At 37.7% G+C, this 17,639-nt stretch overlaps 1 protein-coding gene across 1 annotated transcript in view; it reads right to left on the bottom strand.

Moving 5' to 3' along the window:
* The window catches only part of HAPLN1 (hyaluronan and proteoglycan link protein 1), a 70,996-nt gene extending 54,691 nt beyond the window's left edge, over window positions 1–16,305 (bottom strand). The window contains exon 1 of the mRNA XM_019746357.2: window positions 16,074–16,305. The gene's annotated coding sequence lies outside the window, so the exon portion shown is untranslated. The remainder of the gene's footprint in view (window positions 1–16,073) is intronic.
* Between the last annotated feature and the right edge of the window lie 1,334 nt (window positions 16,306–17,639).

Below are 17,639 nucleotides of genomic sequence, written 5' to 3'. Positions count from 1 at the left end.
GCCAATCTTAAATTCTGAAAATACCCTGGCCTTTTCTTTTTGCCCCTAAAACACCCAAAGCAAGAAAATAGTTAAAAATCTCGGATACCTTTTTCAGAGAGATTGTTTCGTAATTTGAGGTTTAGAAATGCCAGGAACAATTAAGCCACCCAAGGAGATCATAAAAGCCAACGTTGCAGATGTAGAAACTGGTTCTTAGGAGTGTGATGAATTTCTGAGTTTGGGGAAAATGTAAGATGTTATCCAAAGTGGAGCATTTGGGCCATGGAATTCTCATTAGCTGTCTGGTCATGGAAGAAACATCTGTAAATGGGGACTAAAAGGTTTTAGAAAAAAGTCTTTGAGGACTACGTTGGAACCTAGAATAAGGAAAATGTTGAGTAGTTTATATTTAAAGCCAAGTAAATACTATTCTCGTAGGTACCACTGTAACATTTTAGGGTTTATGAATATGGGTTTTATATATCTAAAGAGTCACACATCTTTCCTTTCAAAAAGAGGCATTTCCATTTTTTTTTTTCCTCCTAAATTTCTGTGCCTATGATTTTCTCCTTAGGGGAAAAAAATATCTGATATAATTTGGAGGTTGATAAAGAAGTTGAAAACTATGTAGTTATTTATTAGCTATTAGGCATGTGAATGATTAATTGCCAGATAAATCATTTAATAACACACTGCCTATTTTATTAAAATAAGTCACATGTTTCTATCACAAGTTTTATATGTATGTGTATACTAGTTTAGAGAAACTAGAAGAATAAAGAAAAGCAAAAATATGAAAATAAAACTATCTAGAAGTTCAGCCTCTGATGAAGATAGAGTAAGTGGTCAGGACTTACCCTCGTGTCTAAAACCACTAAAATGAAAATGAACAAAACATAGAAAGAAACAGCACTCAAGATATTGGACATCAGACAAAGAAGAAAGTAACTTGATTAACGGGAAACAAATGACGTGAGCTGTATGATTGTCGCAGCTCACTGCATAAAAAACGTTTTCAAGCTGCAGTGCAGGAAGATGGAACATACCCAGAACCTGCTGGACAACTTGAGTTGAGGGGATGGAGCCTGGAGTTCTGGAAATCCAAGGAAGTTAGGGATCATAGAGCAGAATAATAGAGGAGAGGAGGGGAGGGGAGGAAAAGAGAAGGGAGGGGAGGGGAGGGCAAGCAAGGGAGGAGAGGAGAAAGAGTGGCACTAAGAAAGAACTCAGGTGATTTACAGAATTTGCCCCTGGAATATTCAGTTGAGGACTGATCAGTGCATGTGGCTGAGGAATCTATCTGATTCCAGGGAAGAATCATCCTAAAGTATTAGCATTCACACAGCACTGGCGATAGTACTTGTTTCCAACAGCCAGAGTGGAAAACCTCATAATTCACAGGGCATTGGTTTAGTCATAAGAAACTTTACTCAATAGTGTGTGTGTGTGTGTGTGTGTGTGTGTGTGTGTGTGTGTGTGAAGGGGGGGATGGAAATTAATATTAAACTAAATGCAGCTGTGGAACCACCTAACAAAGCTTACAAGAATGATCTATAAGAAGCGAACTGTTACTAAGTACCTTAACCACATCGCTGAACAAAGTATAATAATATTTGTAGGAATAAAAAATACTCAGCATTAAATAAGGCAAAATTCAAATTTTATGGTACCCAGGAAAAAGCTACCAGAGATGAAAAGAAACAAGAAAATACTCCCAAAATAAAAGAGAAAAATCAATCAATGGTCTGACAATTGACACTGATGATAGAATTAGTAGATACAGATGGTAGACATAGTAAACAGATTACAATGCTATATTCCAAATGTTCAAGAAGTTAGAAGAATTATTGAACATGTTAAATAGAGGCATGGAAAAGACATTTACTAAAAGACCCACATAAAACATTTAGAGATGAAAATGGCAATGCACAAGATGTAAATATACTGAATGAGATTAATTGCAGGTTAGATAATACTGAAGAAAAGATTAATGAAATTGAAGATATTAAAATAGAAACTATCCAAAATAAAACACAGAAAAAAGACAAAAAATAAAAAGGAAAAGACTATAAATCACTACAGGAAAACCTGAAGTGGCCAAATAAATATGTAATTGGAGTCTTCAAAGGGGGGGGCGAGCAAAAAAAAATTGAAGAAATAATGACTGAAAAATTTCAAAGTTGATAAAACTATAAACCCACAGATCCAAGAAGTTCTACAAATCTCAAGCACCAGAAACATAAAGAAAATTAAACCAAGACACATACTACTACTACTACTACTACTAATAATCAAATTGCTTAAAGCCAGTGGTAAAGAGAAAATCTGGGGGGGGGGGGGGGGAGGGGAAGCCAGAGGGAAAAAAGCTGCACTGTACACAGAGGAATGGAGATAAGGATTAAGGCAGATTGATTTAACTGTCTGAGACAATGCAAGCAAGAAGGCAGTGGAGCAAGATTTTTGAAGTATTGTAAGAAAATAACTGTCTACCTGGCACTCCAGGTATTGCAGAGATCTAGTCTCTGAAGGACCCTCTCCCCTCCCATCAGTTTCAGGTAGCACTTACTGGCCTTTAACAAATCTATTACCATTCTGACTTTAGAAGAGTTACCGTTATTCAGGAGTCAAAGATTATTCACCTCTCATAAATACTATCACGCTGATGCAGACAAGGTGGAGTGAGGGAGGTATGGAGGGGGGGCTGCATCCCTCCCCCCCAGAATATACAGTAATGCAAATTAAGATGTCATTTTGCTTTATAAATTGGTATTTTCCTTTAATGTTTAGATCTTAAACTCTTCAAACTATTTTGTTTTACCTTTACAATTAATGCGTCACCATTAATAATAACTATTAGGCCAAGCTACATTTCAATTTTTGAAAGGACCTAACAGTTTAAGGATGCAGATATTGAATGATAGTACAATGCTATTTTTGTTCTGCTGTCTGAAGATTAATTTGATGTAACACAATAAAGTCACAATAAAAGAGTGCAGATGATCAATGCTCTCTGTTTTCAAAATAAAGGTTTTCAACTCTGCATTGACATTTATTTTCCATTTCTCTGGTGCACTAGCTATTTATTTAATGAAAGGAAACATTTCCAGCGACAGAGACATTCTCTTATTCATTTCTATAATTCTATGATCACAATCAATCAAGAGGTTTGCTTTCAAGTCATGTTATTATAAATGAGGTCTTCCCTTTTCGTCTGAGAATTTCAAGACTCAAAGCCTGTGAATGGGCTATAAAGCTAATACTAAGAGTGATTGCAAGGTGTCTTGGAAGCTAGAAGAAATAAAATGATCTACAGAGTGGGACTATGTGCCTAAAATAATGAAATTTTACAGAACAAAACATGTTTTGCATTTAGAAATAAATTGCCCAACTGTGAACTAGAAAAGACATTAAACTTATTCCATGTAGCTTCACAGGGCAAAACTACAACAAATGAATGGAAGTTATGGAAGCCGATTTTGCACAATGTCAGGTAGAACTTTTTGGTAAGTCCTCAAAAAGTGAAATGAATCGCCCTGTGAAATACATTGTACTTTCTGCCCCTGCAGGTGTCAAAGCAGATCAACAAACATCTGTCAATTATATTACACAAGGGATTCCTACAGTGGGTGGAATGTTGGAACAGATTAGGTCCTTTGAACTCTGATTCCAAGTCTAACTTTTGAGGTAAAAACTCTGAAGGACATCAGATGGATAAAACAATTTACTAACAAGGAGGCTATAAATTAGTCGAAGAAAGATATTTCAACCATTAATTACAGTACAAATACACAGAAAAGAATGCTAAGTAAAGTAATAGTGGTACAAATAAAATATTAAGAGAGAATTGAGAAATAAGTGACTAATTCCAGGTAGCAGTACAATGTAACATTGTCAGGTATGAAGTGTTATGTTAATGATCCAAACACTAGGCCTGTTTCAGGTGGGAGGGATAAAGGGAAAAGGATTCCTGCTGAGAGACGTGCAGGAACAAAGAATTAGAGGAGCAGAACTGCTTGAACATTTGGGGAGAGAAGATAGACACTCTGGAGATTTTGATGATCAGAATCTTTGTGAGGAATTTGCATTTACTTTAGCTACTGAGACCTGCCTTTCAGTGCTTTAAACAAATAGTTATAATATTGTAAAATATGCTGCATAAATCATGCACTTCTCAATAATTATATTAATTTCCTCTTTATAATTTAAAACAATATCAGATAGTGACAAAGTTACAGTTAGGAAGCTTCTTCCCTCACAAAGAAAAAGCAAAGAAATAATGTTTTAAGTCATATACTTTGTTTGAGTCTGTTCACGAGATCCATTGGGTCCCCACTTCAATTCAAATAACTGTAAAACGCATGTGGCATTTGATGTTTTTAGCATTACTTTATTTATTGAGTTCCATCTTGAATTATTCTCTTTAGAACTTTTTTTCTGATTAATTGGTTGGTGTTTGCCCTTTCCACTTCTTGAAATACGAGGTATTCCAGGTGAAAAACAATATTAGTGATAAAGATGGGTACGAACCTCCCAAACTGCTTCCAGAATTTTTCCTAGATAGCAACAGGACTGTAAGCATCTGAAAACAGATTATAGAAGTTGAGTCGCCACTAGAACTTAGCTCAACTCCTTCAGAGAACTAGGCACACCGATGTCCCTCTTGGATTGAAGACTTAGTTCTCTCAGACACAGCAGACTGAGCAGGTAATATCTACCCAAAATACAATCAAGTCACCCTGCTGATTTCTGGCATTTCCTAAAGTGCAAGGAAAAGCAAAATTTCCAACTATCTAATTTTGTTACTTGTTAGTCTTTTGTTTCTGGAAACTTTTAAGAGTCTCTGTTTTTGGGGATCAATTTTTCTATGCCATGGTATGGGGTTTTTATTTTTTGGTCTTTATCCTGTTGGGTCTGTTGTGCTTCTTGAATCTGGGACATGGACTGTCATAAGTTATTATTTCTATGAGATTTTTTCTTCCCAATTTGCTGTTTCTCCTTTTGGGATGGCAATCCTATACACTATATCCCATACACTAACTTTTATTCCCCCACCCCAGCCTAGTATCTTTCTTCGTTTTTCTCTCAGATTTCAATCTGGTTATATTTTTCGGACCTATTTTCCAGTTTATGAATCGTCCTCAATGTGTCTACACTTTTCATAAACTCATATGTTGAGTTCTAATTTTAGTTATTACATTTTCTCAGTTCTAGAATTTCCATTTGAATCATTTTTTTGTAGTTTCCAGTTCTTTGGTAAAATTCTCTTAGAATTTAATTTCTTAAACATGTTACTCACATAAAATCTGTGTCTAATAACTAATAGCTAGCTCTCCTTTTGATCCATTTCTAGTTTTCTGTGTCATGATTTTTTTGGTCATTTGATCATTTGATCCTTTTCACTGGTATGCTAGGTAATCTTAGATGAGGAGAAGTGAGGCTGGAAAGGGTAGTGAGGGCTGATCACTGAGAACCTTGCAAATGATATTAAATAACTTAGACTGAGTTTTCACAGCAATAGAAAGGCATTGAAGGGCTTAAGCATTCAAACATTTCCAGATTTACACTTCAGAAAGATTACCCAAGCTTCAGGGTGGGGGAATGCATTAGAAACAACAGGTCTAGAGGCACAGAGCCCAATGGGCAAGGTTTGCAGGAATTTAGGCAAAAGAGGATGGTGACAAAAGATAAGGTTTATGCTATTGAAGATAGAAAGGGGTATATATACTCAAGAGGTATTTATGGGACAGAATCAACATGCTGATTCCCTGTTTTTGTTCTTGGACACTGAGTAATCATTTACTAAATGGTTTGCTAGTTTACTGAACGAGATAAAATCGGGGAAGTTTAAATTCAGGAGAAAGAAAAGTTCTTCATTTGGGACCTGTGGAGTTTGAGATGTTTGTAAGACCTCCTAGTTATGACATATTTGTGATTTGGACACTCAGGAGAAAATTCTGGGGCAGATACAGCCATCTGGGAGTCACGGGCACACAGGTGAGAGTGGTGTATTGCAGGGGGGTAGAGAGAGGGCAAGGCGTTGTGTGCTATTAGAATACTGGCTGCTGAGGGGCAGGTAGGCTTTCCTTAGACGCCTGAAACGGGGACTGAGACGGAGTAGTCACAGAAGTCTACAGAAACCTGGAAGGGTGTGAATCATAGACGTCAAGGATAGAGATGGTTTTGAAGGGGACATGGTCACCAGCATTAAATGCCCCTAAGAAAACATATTGAAAACAAATCCTTGGTGACACTGCTGAGGAGCATTTCAGTGGAGTAGGTGGGGGAGGAAGCACACTGCAGTGAGTTGAGGGGTGAAGCAGACAGTAAGCACAGGGAATTCATGATGTTTGGCTCTGATGGGAAGGAGAAAGATTGGCAGATAGAATGTATGTGAGCGTAGGGAATGTTGTATATTTTTAAGACAAAAAAATTTGACCACGATAAAATGCCAGTAGGAAGAAATAACCAGAGTGGGAGAGGTTGAAGTTAGATAGGAGAAAACGGCTAATTGACAGGGAATGTCTTTGAGAAGACAAAAGGTAAGGGATTTAGAGCTAAGGGGGCAATGCCTGCTTTAGACTTAGAGGTGAAGGAGACCATTTTCTTTCTTTCCTAATAGAAGAGGGGAAAAGGAGAATATACGGGAAGGCAGGGACAGTTTGGGTGGCAGGACAGCGAGCGGATTCTTTACAGATGGCTTCTATTTTCAGTAAGAATCAGGGAGGCTTTGATACTTGCTACAGGGAGTTCAAGAAGCAAGCAACTTTTAAGAAATATGGTACAACTGCCACACGGCATTAAAGATCCAGGTGAAGTCAGGTACCATGAACTTGTGCAGTGATCCCATTCTGCAAGATGATACAAGTTTTTCCTAGTACATCCCAGAAGTTTGGAGCAAGTGCGGAGAAAGTGGACAGTTAGATTTATTCTAACAAAAAGATTTTTGGCTGATGGATCCCTCTGCAGACAACAGGACAAGGACATTGAGAATATTGACAAGCATGATGGGCACTGGAGAAAACAGTGAAGATGAAAGGGAGCAAATGGGTAGAAAGAACATAGGAAATCTGGGATGGAGGTTCCAGCTCAGTTCGATGAACCAGTAGTCCACAACTCCAAATTTTCTAGTTTGGTGAAAGGAGTACGATGATTTTTAACTTATATGTAAGGAGATCAGTTTGCTTGAGCTAATCTTAGCTTATAAATGTTTAACTGGAATAATTAGTAAGGTACCCCATTTCATTTTCAAACATGTTCTGGTTTGAATAATAAATTATATGGTGTTGGTATCCATATATTGATTGGACCAGACTTGGTAGAAGGAAGAGAATGAGTTCAATTTTGAACATGTTGAGTTCAAATTTATTGGAAAGTCAGGTTAAAAGGTGAAGTAAGCCGAACATACGTGCAGATGCAAGCTAAACTGACCCATAAAACAGGAATTAATATCGTACTAAGGGACACATGATTTAGGAATTATCTCAAGAATGCAGACAATGTATTCAACTCCTAGAAAATATTTGCATTAAATACTTGAGAGCCTTTTCTTGGCATTAAAATATATGACATTTTGTGGTCAAATGAAAAATATTAATCAAATGACAAGTGATTTTAACATTGACCAAATCGTCAGTCTGGTATAACATGTGAATGGATTGAGTTAAATTGTCATACCTCAAAACATCACAAGGTGGCAGCATGACTACAACCTAATATAATTAACAAGGGAAAGATCCCTTTCAGACAGATATTCTTCAGTTGGTATATTTGTGAATTTATACCCATTGTACATTTTATATATATATATATATATGCATATATATGTATATATATATATATGCATATATATGTATATATACATATATATATTTCTGAATGTATGCTCTTTCATTTAAAAAATATTTGTTTTACCGTTATTACCAAACTATAAAGGTGAAAATTTAAAAAAAATGTTTAATTTTTAAACATGTACATTAAAATATTTTAGATGGACTAAAAAAACATGATCACTCATATACACTTATGGCATTCTTAAGATAGCTATTAGTGTATAGGATATATAACACTGTAGTTATAAATGTTTTATAAATTTTCATCTTGATTACTATTGTATAGCTAGACAATTTTATTTAAAGTATCTTTTAAATACATTTATCTCACTAGTGACTGTAAATTCAGTAACTTCATTTCTTGACCTTTAGAAAGAAAGTGTTCGGAAGTTTCATGGAGAAATTTTTGTTTGCCATATTCTAGTTATAGTAAGTTCAAGTGGGGAGGTTAATGTTATCAGATTTAGCCAATGAAAATTACAGGCCACCCAGTTAAATATGAAGTTCAGATAAATGACAAATAATCTCTTTAGCATAAGTGTGTACCACGCAATATTTGGAACATGTCTATACTAAAAATTATTCAATTATTTGTTGTATTTTATATGGAAATCCCAGTTGGGGGGAGGGATGCAGTGGGAAGGAGAATTAGGGAAAAAACAAACAAACAAACAAAAACCACAAGTTGCTGAGAAAATCACAGTAATCTAGGATTCTGGTCTCCAAATCTGACCTAAGATTTAAGGGTCTTCAGGATCAAGGAACTAGGAAAATAATTCTAAATGGACTTGAGCTAGGCTGCATTCTGTGGCAAACTCATTTATATGTTAAGCTAAACAACATGGGCTAAGGTTAATCAAGTACTCTGGTGAATTACCATCTACACCACACATTGATTACTGATATTTAAGCAGCAAGATGCAACAACATATATTTAAAGCTAGCTCAGTATTGGACAAAACTGAATAAATAACTACAATTCAGACGTTTTGGGGTCTTACTCAGGTTCAGGGTTATCATTATAAAAATCTGTCATTAGAGCATCAGGGCTTGGAAAAGACATTTTAGTTTCATTTAATTCAACAAACATGGCTGGCACTTCCTATAAGCAGAGGATTAAGACTGCGATATATAATAAAACATTGATCTTATTCAACTCAGTGGACATTTACGGTTGGTAAAATTAAAGTTAAAATCATGCAAAAATAATGGCAAACACATTCTTACCAATTTTTCCCTGAGTTTCAGTTCTTGGTCCACTGTTCTCCCTTTGCTCTTCCCTGAGATGATGTCCTTCCCTCTTCCATAAGATTTTCAACTCCCATTTTAATACCAAAGACTTCCAAATCTCTATTTCCAGCCATGAGTTCTCCCCTGTGCTTAGGATACAAACATTCAACTCAGGTTCTTGGCTGCCCCAATGGCACTTCCTAAATTAGACTCACTGTTTTCTCCCAGAAACGTTTCTTCTCCCTGTATTCCCAATTTTAGTCAGTTGCATCTCTCTTCATGTTATTGTCCACTCTTGAAACAGTCACCCTATCTCTGACTTCTCTCCCTCATCCAATCAATGCACTTTTAATAGATGGTGCCCACACTGTTCCAAGGCCTCTCCAAACTCCTTTCCTGCCTCCAGTCTCGCTTTCCCTAAATTTAATGATTTATTGAAATTATCAATTAATTTTTTTGGTATTAATAATTTTATACCAATTATTATCATTATTTAAATCTAGGAAGAGTTTATGAATTTAACAACACTAAAAGATAAGAAGAAGACTGGTTAGGAAATAAAGACCCAGTCATGGAATGGCGTGGGCTTGGGAGGTGTTCAGCTATCTGGAATACAGACACTTGGGAGAGAAGGCAGGGGACCCCTGAGGCCTCACATTCTGCACTTTACTGGGCACTGACAGAAACAACAGTAGCTTTCATAGGTCATCTACTGAATGTCTGCATTTCTATCCCCTAGGGAGGTGAATAATGCAGGCCATTTCCTCTCTGCTAGGCTACTGAGAGAAGGGGAAGGAAACCAACTTTCTCAATCTGGGCCATCAGGCCTAGCAATTTAAAAAGTAGGGAACATCTTTATAACACGAGATCAGTATCACACAGGAGTACCCAACTATGGTAGTGGAATCAATGGAGTGGAATCAAGGAGAACATACATAAATGTGGAACAGCTCATAAAACCTGACTGTCATTATGCCACTTGTTAATTAAATATAAAATGGGAAGGAATTTAAACAAATGACTGATTAGTGTTACTATTATAAAGCCAAAGCAAATTTTCTCTGTTGTTTTATTCTGCAGTTAGTTTTCCAGAATCTAGAATCACATCAATGGCAAAATTTCTCTAAAACCTATTGCAGTTAAATACATGATCACATATTTTAAAAAGATGTTGGCTTTGACTCACATTTTCAACATGATGGCTAATTCTGTGCTTGCCCTGTGTGTATCCATGGCTTAGAGGAGTTCTTGGACCAAATATGTGGATTCTCACTGCTCCTTCCCTCTAGACCCAGACACTTCAGGTGGCATAAGGGCTCAAACAGTAGAATTTAACAGGGTTTAGGTACTCTACCTATTCAGGAGCAGCAACCCAAGCATGGTGATGAAGGTCTGAGAGGACTTAAGTATACGTTATGGCTAAGTGAACTGGAGGATTCAAAGGATTCAAAGACATGGGTTGGGGTGGGGGAGGGGAGAAAGTGCTGGGGAGAGGGCAAAAGGACAGGTTGATCAGGATCAGGTAAAAGGAGTCAGTGGTTAACAGAACCCAAGGTTCATCAGGTTTCTGGAAACAGGCCTTGAGGGAGTCCCTGTGGCCTCACATTGTAGTGGGGATAACTGAGAGATTGAAGACCATGGAGGACTAAATCAGCTTAATTACACCCTTTGGTGTTAAGAATGGCAAGGCCTGCAGATGTTTGAAATTCTTTTTACAGAAAACAAAACATTTACTTAAAGAGATAAAAGGCATGAGTGAAACTCATTCACACTTGTGTGTAATCAGTCAGTCAAGAAATCAATAAACCACAGAAGTATCAGATCCTCTGGGTTGAGGGGTGGAGAGCAGGAGTCTCAATTTATGAGGTAGAGGGGGCTGGAAAGTTTGGATAAGTACAAAGGGAAAACACCAAGGAGGCAAAAAGGCAAACTGCACCTACTTGGCAAATTTTACTAGTGATTCATGATGTGCGTCCATCTGTCTTCTCCACTAGCTTGCGAACTCCTTGAGCCTGTTCTTCTGCTGCAACACCTAGCATGGTGTCCCGTGCAAACGGTAAGCACTAAATTATTCTGCACTCAGTCTGAATTTTAGTTGCAAACTGTGCAAATGAGTTTTTGCTTGTCCTGTCCATCCAAGTAGACAAGATATTGGAAACCTAGGCATCCTGGGGTTCTGGAGTGTCAGAACCATCTGTGCCCACCCAACCAAGAAACAAAGCTCTTATCTACTCAGCTAAGAGATGGCAAACAAGGAAAAATGATTTTAAAGATGAGTGCTCAAAATTCTTTTAATATGAAAACTATGAGGCTAGAACTTTTTGGTTGTTTCTGTTACTCAGTGTACCTCAAGATCTTGCAACAATTCAGATGCATTATCACCCATTTCGACTTTCTGATTTTTTTTTTAGAATGAATTTTCATGGTATAAAGTGAGGGCCCCAGCATATAGTGTACATTGACTGCCAAATAGCAAGTGTTCAATAAATTTTTTGTGGAATGAACAGATGGATGCATGAATGATGAAATAAGGTGATCCCCAAATTCCAAATAAGAGTCAAAATGAGAAAATTTTACATATTATAGGAGGAGACTGAGCCAAGATATTATCTATAAAACTTTGTGAAAAGTTTAAGAAAACTCAGAAATAATTTGGATGTATTTAACTTAATTGGATTTATTTAATACAGTAAATGTAGTTGGGATATAATTGGAATTTAGTAACCAATCAAATAAATTGAGTTCTCTTTGGGCAAAAGGGGAAATTTCTGTTGCCCTTGCAAAACTGAGAACAGATCCCTGAACTTGAACAAGTTTTCTAACTGATTTTTACTCCACGTGTTTGTTTTTGCAAAGCCTCCTGGCCTTCCAGCAGTAATGGCATTTCAGGCATCACTCCCACCCCCACACACACACCCCCTGTTAAGCTATAGGACAATGAATAGCTGCTCAAAATAGTCCAGCAACATTTGATATTTTAAACAAATCCTGGCTCTATCTGAACATAGCTAAGAACTCTTGAGTACCAGCAAGCCTCCTGCAGTTTCCATCACAGGGAGCTCGTACATTATATGCAAGTGGCATCAGGCCATTTCAGAGAGCTTGCTGGTTCTCTCCCGTAAAGCTTGTGCTTGTCTAGTATCATTCAGTGACCTGCAACCATGAAAACTTCTTTTAACAGTTTTCCAATCCATGACTAAATTTCTACTTCCAGGGCCTCTGACTTTTAGGCAATCTCTCACTAGCTCTCTCACGAGAATGAGTCTGTGATTCATTCTAACTCACAAGGATGATCAGATGAAATTGTTAACAGAATGGATTGCTCCTGGAGGGTAATGACTTATTGGAAATGCAAATTAAGATCCTATGCTTTATTCTACACGGTTGTTAGTGTTTCCAGCCATCACCTCTGATCAATTCAGGCTATAATTTTGTGGCATTAATGAAAAAGGACTTAATGAGCTGCTCTCCTTCTTTCACCATGCAGGTCTCACTGCCATACAGAAACTAAAGTTCCCTAAATAGGAAACTTCCATTCCACACTGGCAGGCCTAACTCGATTTGTAGATTATACCTCTAGAGTTTAGCAAGTAACAAATTAATCATTTTTTCCCTGGACCGAGCATTTTACTTTCCAATCTGAATTTCAGAACTTGTCTTGATTAATGCTGATGTGTGAACACTGTTGCCATTAAGTCATATATCTTGCAAAGAGCCAGATGGAACAATAATTTATATATCTCCCGGAGAAAAGTTTTTCAAAACTCTCAGTGCAATATTCTGATGGATTAATCTTCTATGATATCCTGATGCTTTTTTTTGCAATAGTGTCTTTCCTTGTAATTGTTCTTGTCTATGATTTCTTCCATTATGTCAATTTAATAGGAGCAATGTTCCTGCTTCAAAACTGCATAGGAACAACAGGTATAGGGGAAGTTGTTCTATATGCTAATTACTGAATCTGAGAGCAATATTTTGTGAAAAATACCTCACTACCCAAAAGTAATGTTTACTATTATCCTTTTATAGAAAGGGTACCAAAAAATGTATATACATTTTTAAGAAAGGAGAAAAATTGTATTAAAATTGTAATACTCAATATATAACGATAACAAAAGTTGAATACAAGCCATGTAAATACATTTTTTGGAACCCTTGATATTTAATGAAAATAAATTAAAGAATATGTAATAATACATGGTAGTGTCTGTGTGCTAACATTTTAAGCTAGTAATTATTTACCCTTTTAAACTCAGTAATAAAATTTTACAGACATTTATTTCCATTTTAAAAAAATCAGTGATTCAAGATTCACTCTCTCCACCCTTTTTTGAACTAAGTCATGGAATCTCTTCAAAATACAAATCCTGTATTAGAAACAAGTTATGGCTATTAAACATGGAGGCAGAAAGTTGATGGTAAATTACCCAGTAAAGAGTAAACTGATTTTAAATGCAACTACCGGGAACTTAATCAACTGTTAAGTGGTGCCTTGATTTTTAAATTATATAAAAGTCACTTGCTATATTTTCTACTCTGAGCACCTACCCCAACATCTGGCATGTAGTTAGAGTTCAACGTCAACAGAATGGAAGTCTCAGAATTTTTTACGAAGTGGCTAGTGAGAAAGCTTTCTTTGACTCATCCACTAGGTGGCACCCAGGGACCGTGCTTCACACACTGAACCGTTACAGACCCTCCAATTCATGGTGCAAATAAAGAGCTGCATTATTAATTTATACCATCACGTCCACTCTACACCTAATACTTATTTAACCAGCTGCTTCCTCTAATCCTTCTTAAACACAATTGATTAAAATCCTAAGGATATTCAGGTTTGAACCTTCCTCATTTTCCCCCAACATTTTGTTACCTTCAAATAACAAATCAAGAACACTTAAATAATGCAGATTAAGTACTATGGTTACTAATAATGATTACAGACTGTGAGAAAATTAACTAGAGGCAACGGAAGACTGTGATATAAAAGTTATTTTCAAACTTGCTTTGCATTTCGTTGGACTTTTAATTGGTGGAATACCATTATCTTAAAAATGTCATCTGGAAAATAAAACATGCATGGGGCAAAAGGAAAGAAAACTAGTACTAGTATTTTTTGAAAAAGGTAGTTATTTTCTGAATATGGTTCTTGTTCATCTTTACAAAGGCGAAGTGCAGTGCTACCTAAACTTTCAAAGACTTCTTCAGCTACCCAGAACATACCAATATTCCACACCCAGGATACTAAAAGGCAGGACTGTTTAGCAGACCATCTACTCATACTCGGCATACTCTGAATGTATTTATCCTGGATGTGTTACTTGCTCCCAAAGGAAGGAAAAGGAAGTGAAACTACTAGGGATATAATGAATTGATTCTTCTCTGTGAAAGTCTCTTCAGTACTTCTAAATTATAGTGTCAGTCATTCCTCTAAGGGACAGGGTCTTGCTGACAATAAATGGCTCACTTTATAAGAACATGATGTTCCTCTTTTTCCTGTTTCTCATAGAAAACTCAGGCCCAATGGACTCTCCTGTTTGGCATACTGGACTCTGGATACATTCTTCCTGGGGGCCAGTGGTCTCTTGAGGCTGTTGGTTTTCTCTTGTTCATTTAATTAAGTTTAAGCAAAATTACTTGGCCTTATCTAGTTTTCCTATTTTTAAGCTGTTTCCAATTTTGTGAAGTGGTTATTAAAAATGTGAAGTCATTAAACAATTAAATTATTAAGAACAGATAGCCCCAAAGTAACTAAAGACTAAAGCTTAAATGCTCAACCTACCTTTAGCATACATCCTATTTTAATGAATGGAAGGAAAAACTTCTTTATTGGTGAAATAGATGGAACCGAAGTTAAAAACTGATGTAAAGATTAAGAAATAGCACACTAAAAGTTATCCAAAGAGAACTGCTATGATATATTTTTGGTAGAATAATATTCCCATTTTATAATTCCACTAAAATATTGAACTCAGTGACGTGTATATAAAATTACTGCAAATTTAGTACACTGAAATAATCAAATAGAAATGGTTACCAGAAACTACATTTGTAATGAATAAATATTACATTTCACTTAGAAATTAATTCACAGGCTTTATTTCTTAAGAACAGTTAGCTTCCAAGAAGCCAGCCAGTATGTTTGATTTTATGACATCACGCTGGAACATGTACAGGAACACTTTCCACCCTAAAAATTCCCAAATGTACTGGCCACTTTGTGTATTTTTCCAGTGATAAATGAAAATAAAATAACTTATTTTCAAAATAATAAACCATCTTATTTTGAACACAACAGTCATATTCAATGGAAGAAAACAACTTCATTTAAGCTCCAGAGAATTCAGATTTGCTTAGGGTGGTGAACCGTCTCAACACTTAAATAATTCCGTTAAACAACTCTTAAAAGTAATCTTAACAACTTTTTAAGACAAATTTTTTTCAGCTCATTAAAATTATCCACCAACATGATTTTATATATGAAATGCATCATAATTCTATTATCTTAATTTCACAGTTAACTGGAGAATCCTGGACCAAAATTGGTAACATCTCAAAGATGATCAATCAAACAGGTATTATCTATAATTACAATAACTTTCTTTTTCACATAAGCCTATATATTCCCTAAAACAAAACTCACAAATCTGGAATGGACAGTCCCATTCCTCAGCATTTCCTTCAGCTTATACAATTCTTTTTTCATTTCAGGTGCTATAAAATGCCTCTTGAAATACAAATGGAAAAGCTACCACTTGGAAACCATGCGTCTACCAGATTTATAGTAGCATTAGCAAAAGCCAGGATACTAGAGTTAATCCTTGCCCCAATTCTAGACAGCTTTTTTATGGCAATACAGTATTTTATCTGACAATATGAATTCTAAAAAAAGTTGAGACGTCGTGTTAAACTCAAAAGAAAATAAGAAAATTTGTTTTCATGTATACATATATCATGATATGTATTGCTTTCTGAAATCTTAAAAGCAGCAAGGTTTGACTGAAAGTGTAAAAAAATTGATGGACATTTTACCTTGTTCTGAAATCCAGAAGTTCAGATGCTCTCCAGTCCTGCTGAAGTTGGAGCCTGGAGATCAAGTGAAGCTAGAGCTCTTTGCCCTCACCTTAAGTTTGTCTCCGGCAAGTGTTTGTGCGCGCGCGCATGTGTGTGTGTGTGTGTGTGTGTGTGTGTGTGTGTGTGTGTGTGTGCAGAATGTCTCTTTGTGGCACTGGATGGCAGAGGTCCTGGTCCTGGGAAGAAGGAGGCACTTTCTCACCAAGAGCAGAAGAAAAGCAAAGCGTCACCAGGAAAGTTCTCCTCCCAGATCCCCTAATTACAGCCTAACGTGCATTTCATGCAAACTTCAGGGAGGAAGGGAGGGGCAGCTCTGTGCCCAGACCCTGTGAAACAGCAGCTCTTAGATGACTTTCCCCTCTTCTCAGTTCCCTTACAGGGAAAGGGGCAGCTACAACCACAAGCCCCCACCCACACCACACCTCCTGCATCCTCACCACTCCTGGGTGTGTCCAGAGGGGATGGGCAAGGGGTCTGTGGAATGATCTGTGGGCCAGCGATGTGAGGCAGACATGCCAGGACAGTGAATTTTCACTTTGTGTTTTAGTCTCTGCTTGGAAAGAAAAATCAAAGGGAACGAGGGGAAAATCCAAGGGTAGGAGAAGTCCTGGCTTTCCTGCCCCCCTCTCCCCAAAGTGGATCCAAGGTAGCCAGGTAGACAGGCAACTATGACAACAGCAGGTAAAGCTTCCTAAACTGGAGGTGCCCTTCCACTGAAATTACCAGAAATATATTTTCTTGTTTATTGTATCGATATTGGGTTTGAATCCCCGTTAACAAACAACTGCTATTGTACTCCTGGATGACAGAGCTCAAAAAACCTGGATTTATTTATAGAGTGAAGAATGCGAGGGGCAGACGGGATGGGTGGGGTTGGCTTATGGATCCATATCCAGGATTAGAACCAGATGGGCACAGGGCGCTCGCGGACACACACACACACACACACACACACACACACACACTCTAAAATAACCACTGGGGAAGATGCTGGGACACGCGGGAAAACGCCTCCTGAACAAATAGATATTTATTTATAACTCCTGGGAGATTATATAGGTCCATTGATTCCCTCCTTGAGTAACCAAGGGTTTTGGAGAGGAAATGGCTTCATATTTCAATAACAGAGCCACCTTTGATGGAGCCTAGGAGGGGAAAAAAGAAACACACCGCAGGAAGCAAACGGCTGTTGAAGCAGCCTGGAGGAGGGAGCGGGGCTGGCCTGGGGATGAGGACAAGCAAACAAGCCCGAGGGGCCCCTAGCCAGAGAGAGGAGGCGAGACGCTGGCTGGCGGACGGGAGAAGCGGGGGCGGGGTGTGCAGGGCACCGTGGGCGCGGGGCGCTGGGTGGAGTCCAGGGACTCGTGGCCGCGCTCCCGGCTCTCGCCAGCCGGCCTAGGGTAAGCGCAGGCCGGACTGCGGGCTCATCACAACCGCTGTTGCTGGAGTTCTGGTCCGGCAGAGGCACGGGTGGGATAGACAGTCTGATGGGCCAGAGGACTGATGGAGCAGAGGATTGATGGG

Source organism: Rhinolophus sinicus, linkage group LG03 (assembly GCF_036562045.2).
Source record: "Rhinolophus sinicus isolate RSC01 linkage group LG03, ASM3656204v1, whole genome shotgun sequence".
NCBI classification, from domain to species: domain Eukaryota; kingdom Metazoa; phylum Chordata; class Mammalia; order Chiroptera; family Rhinolophidae; genus Rhinolophus; species Rhinolophus sinicus.
Note: the sequence above shows the minus strand (reverse complement) of the source record. Positions and strands in the feature narration are given on the sequence as shown.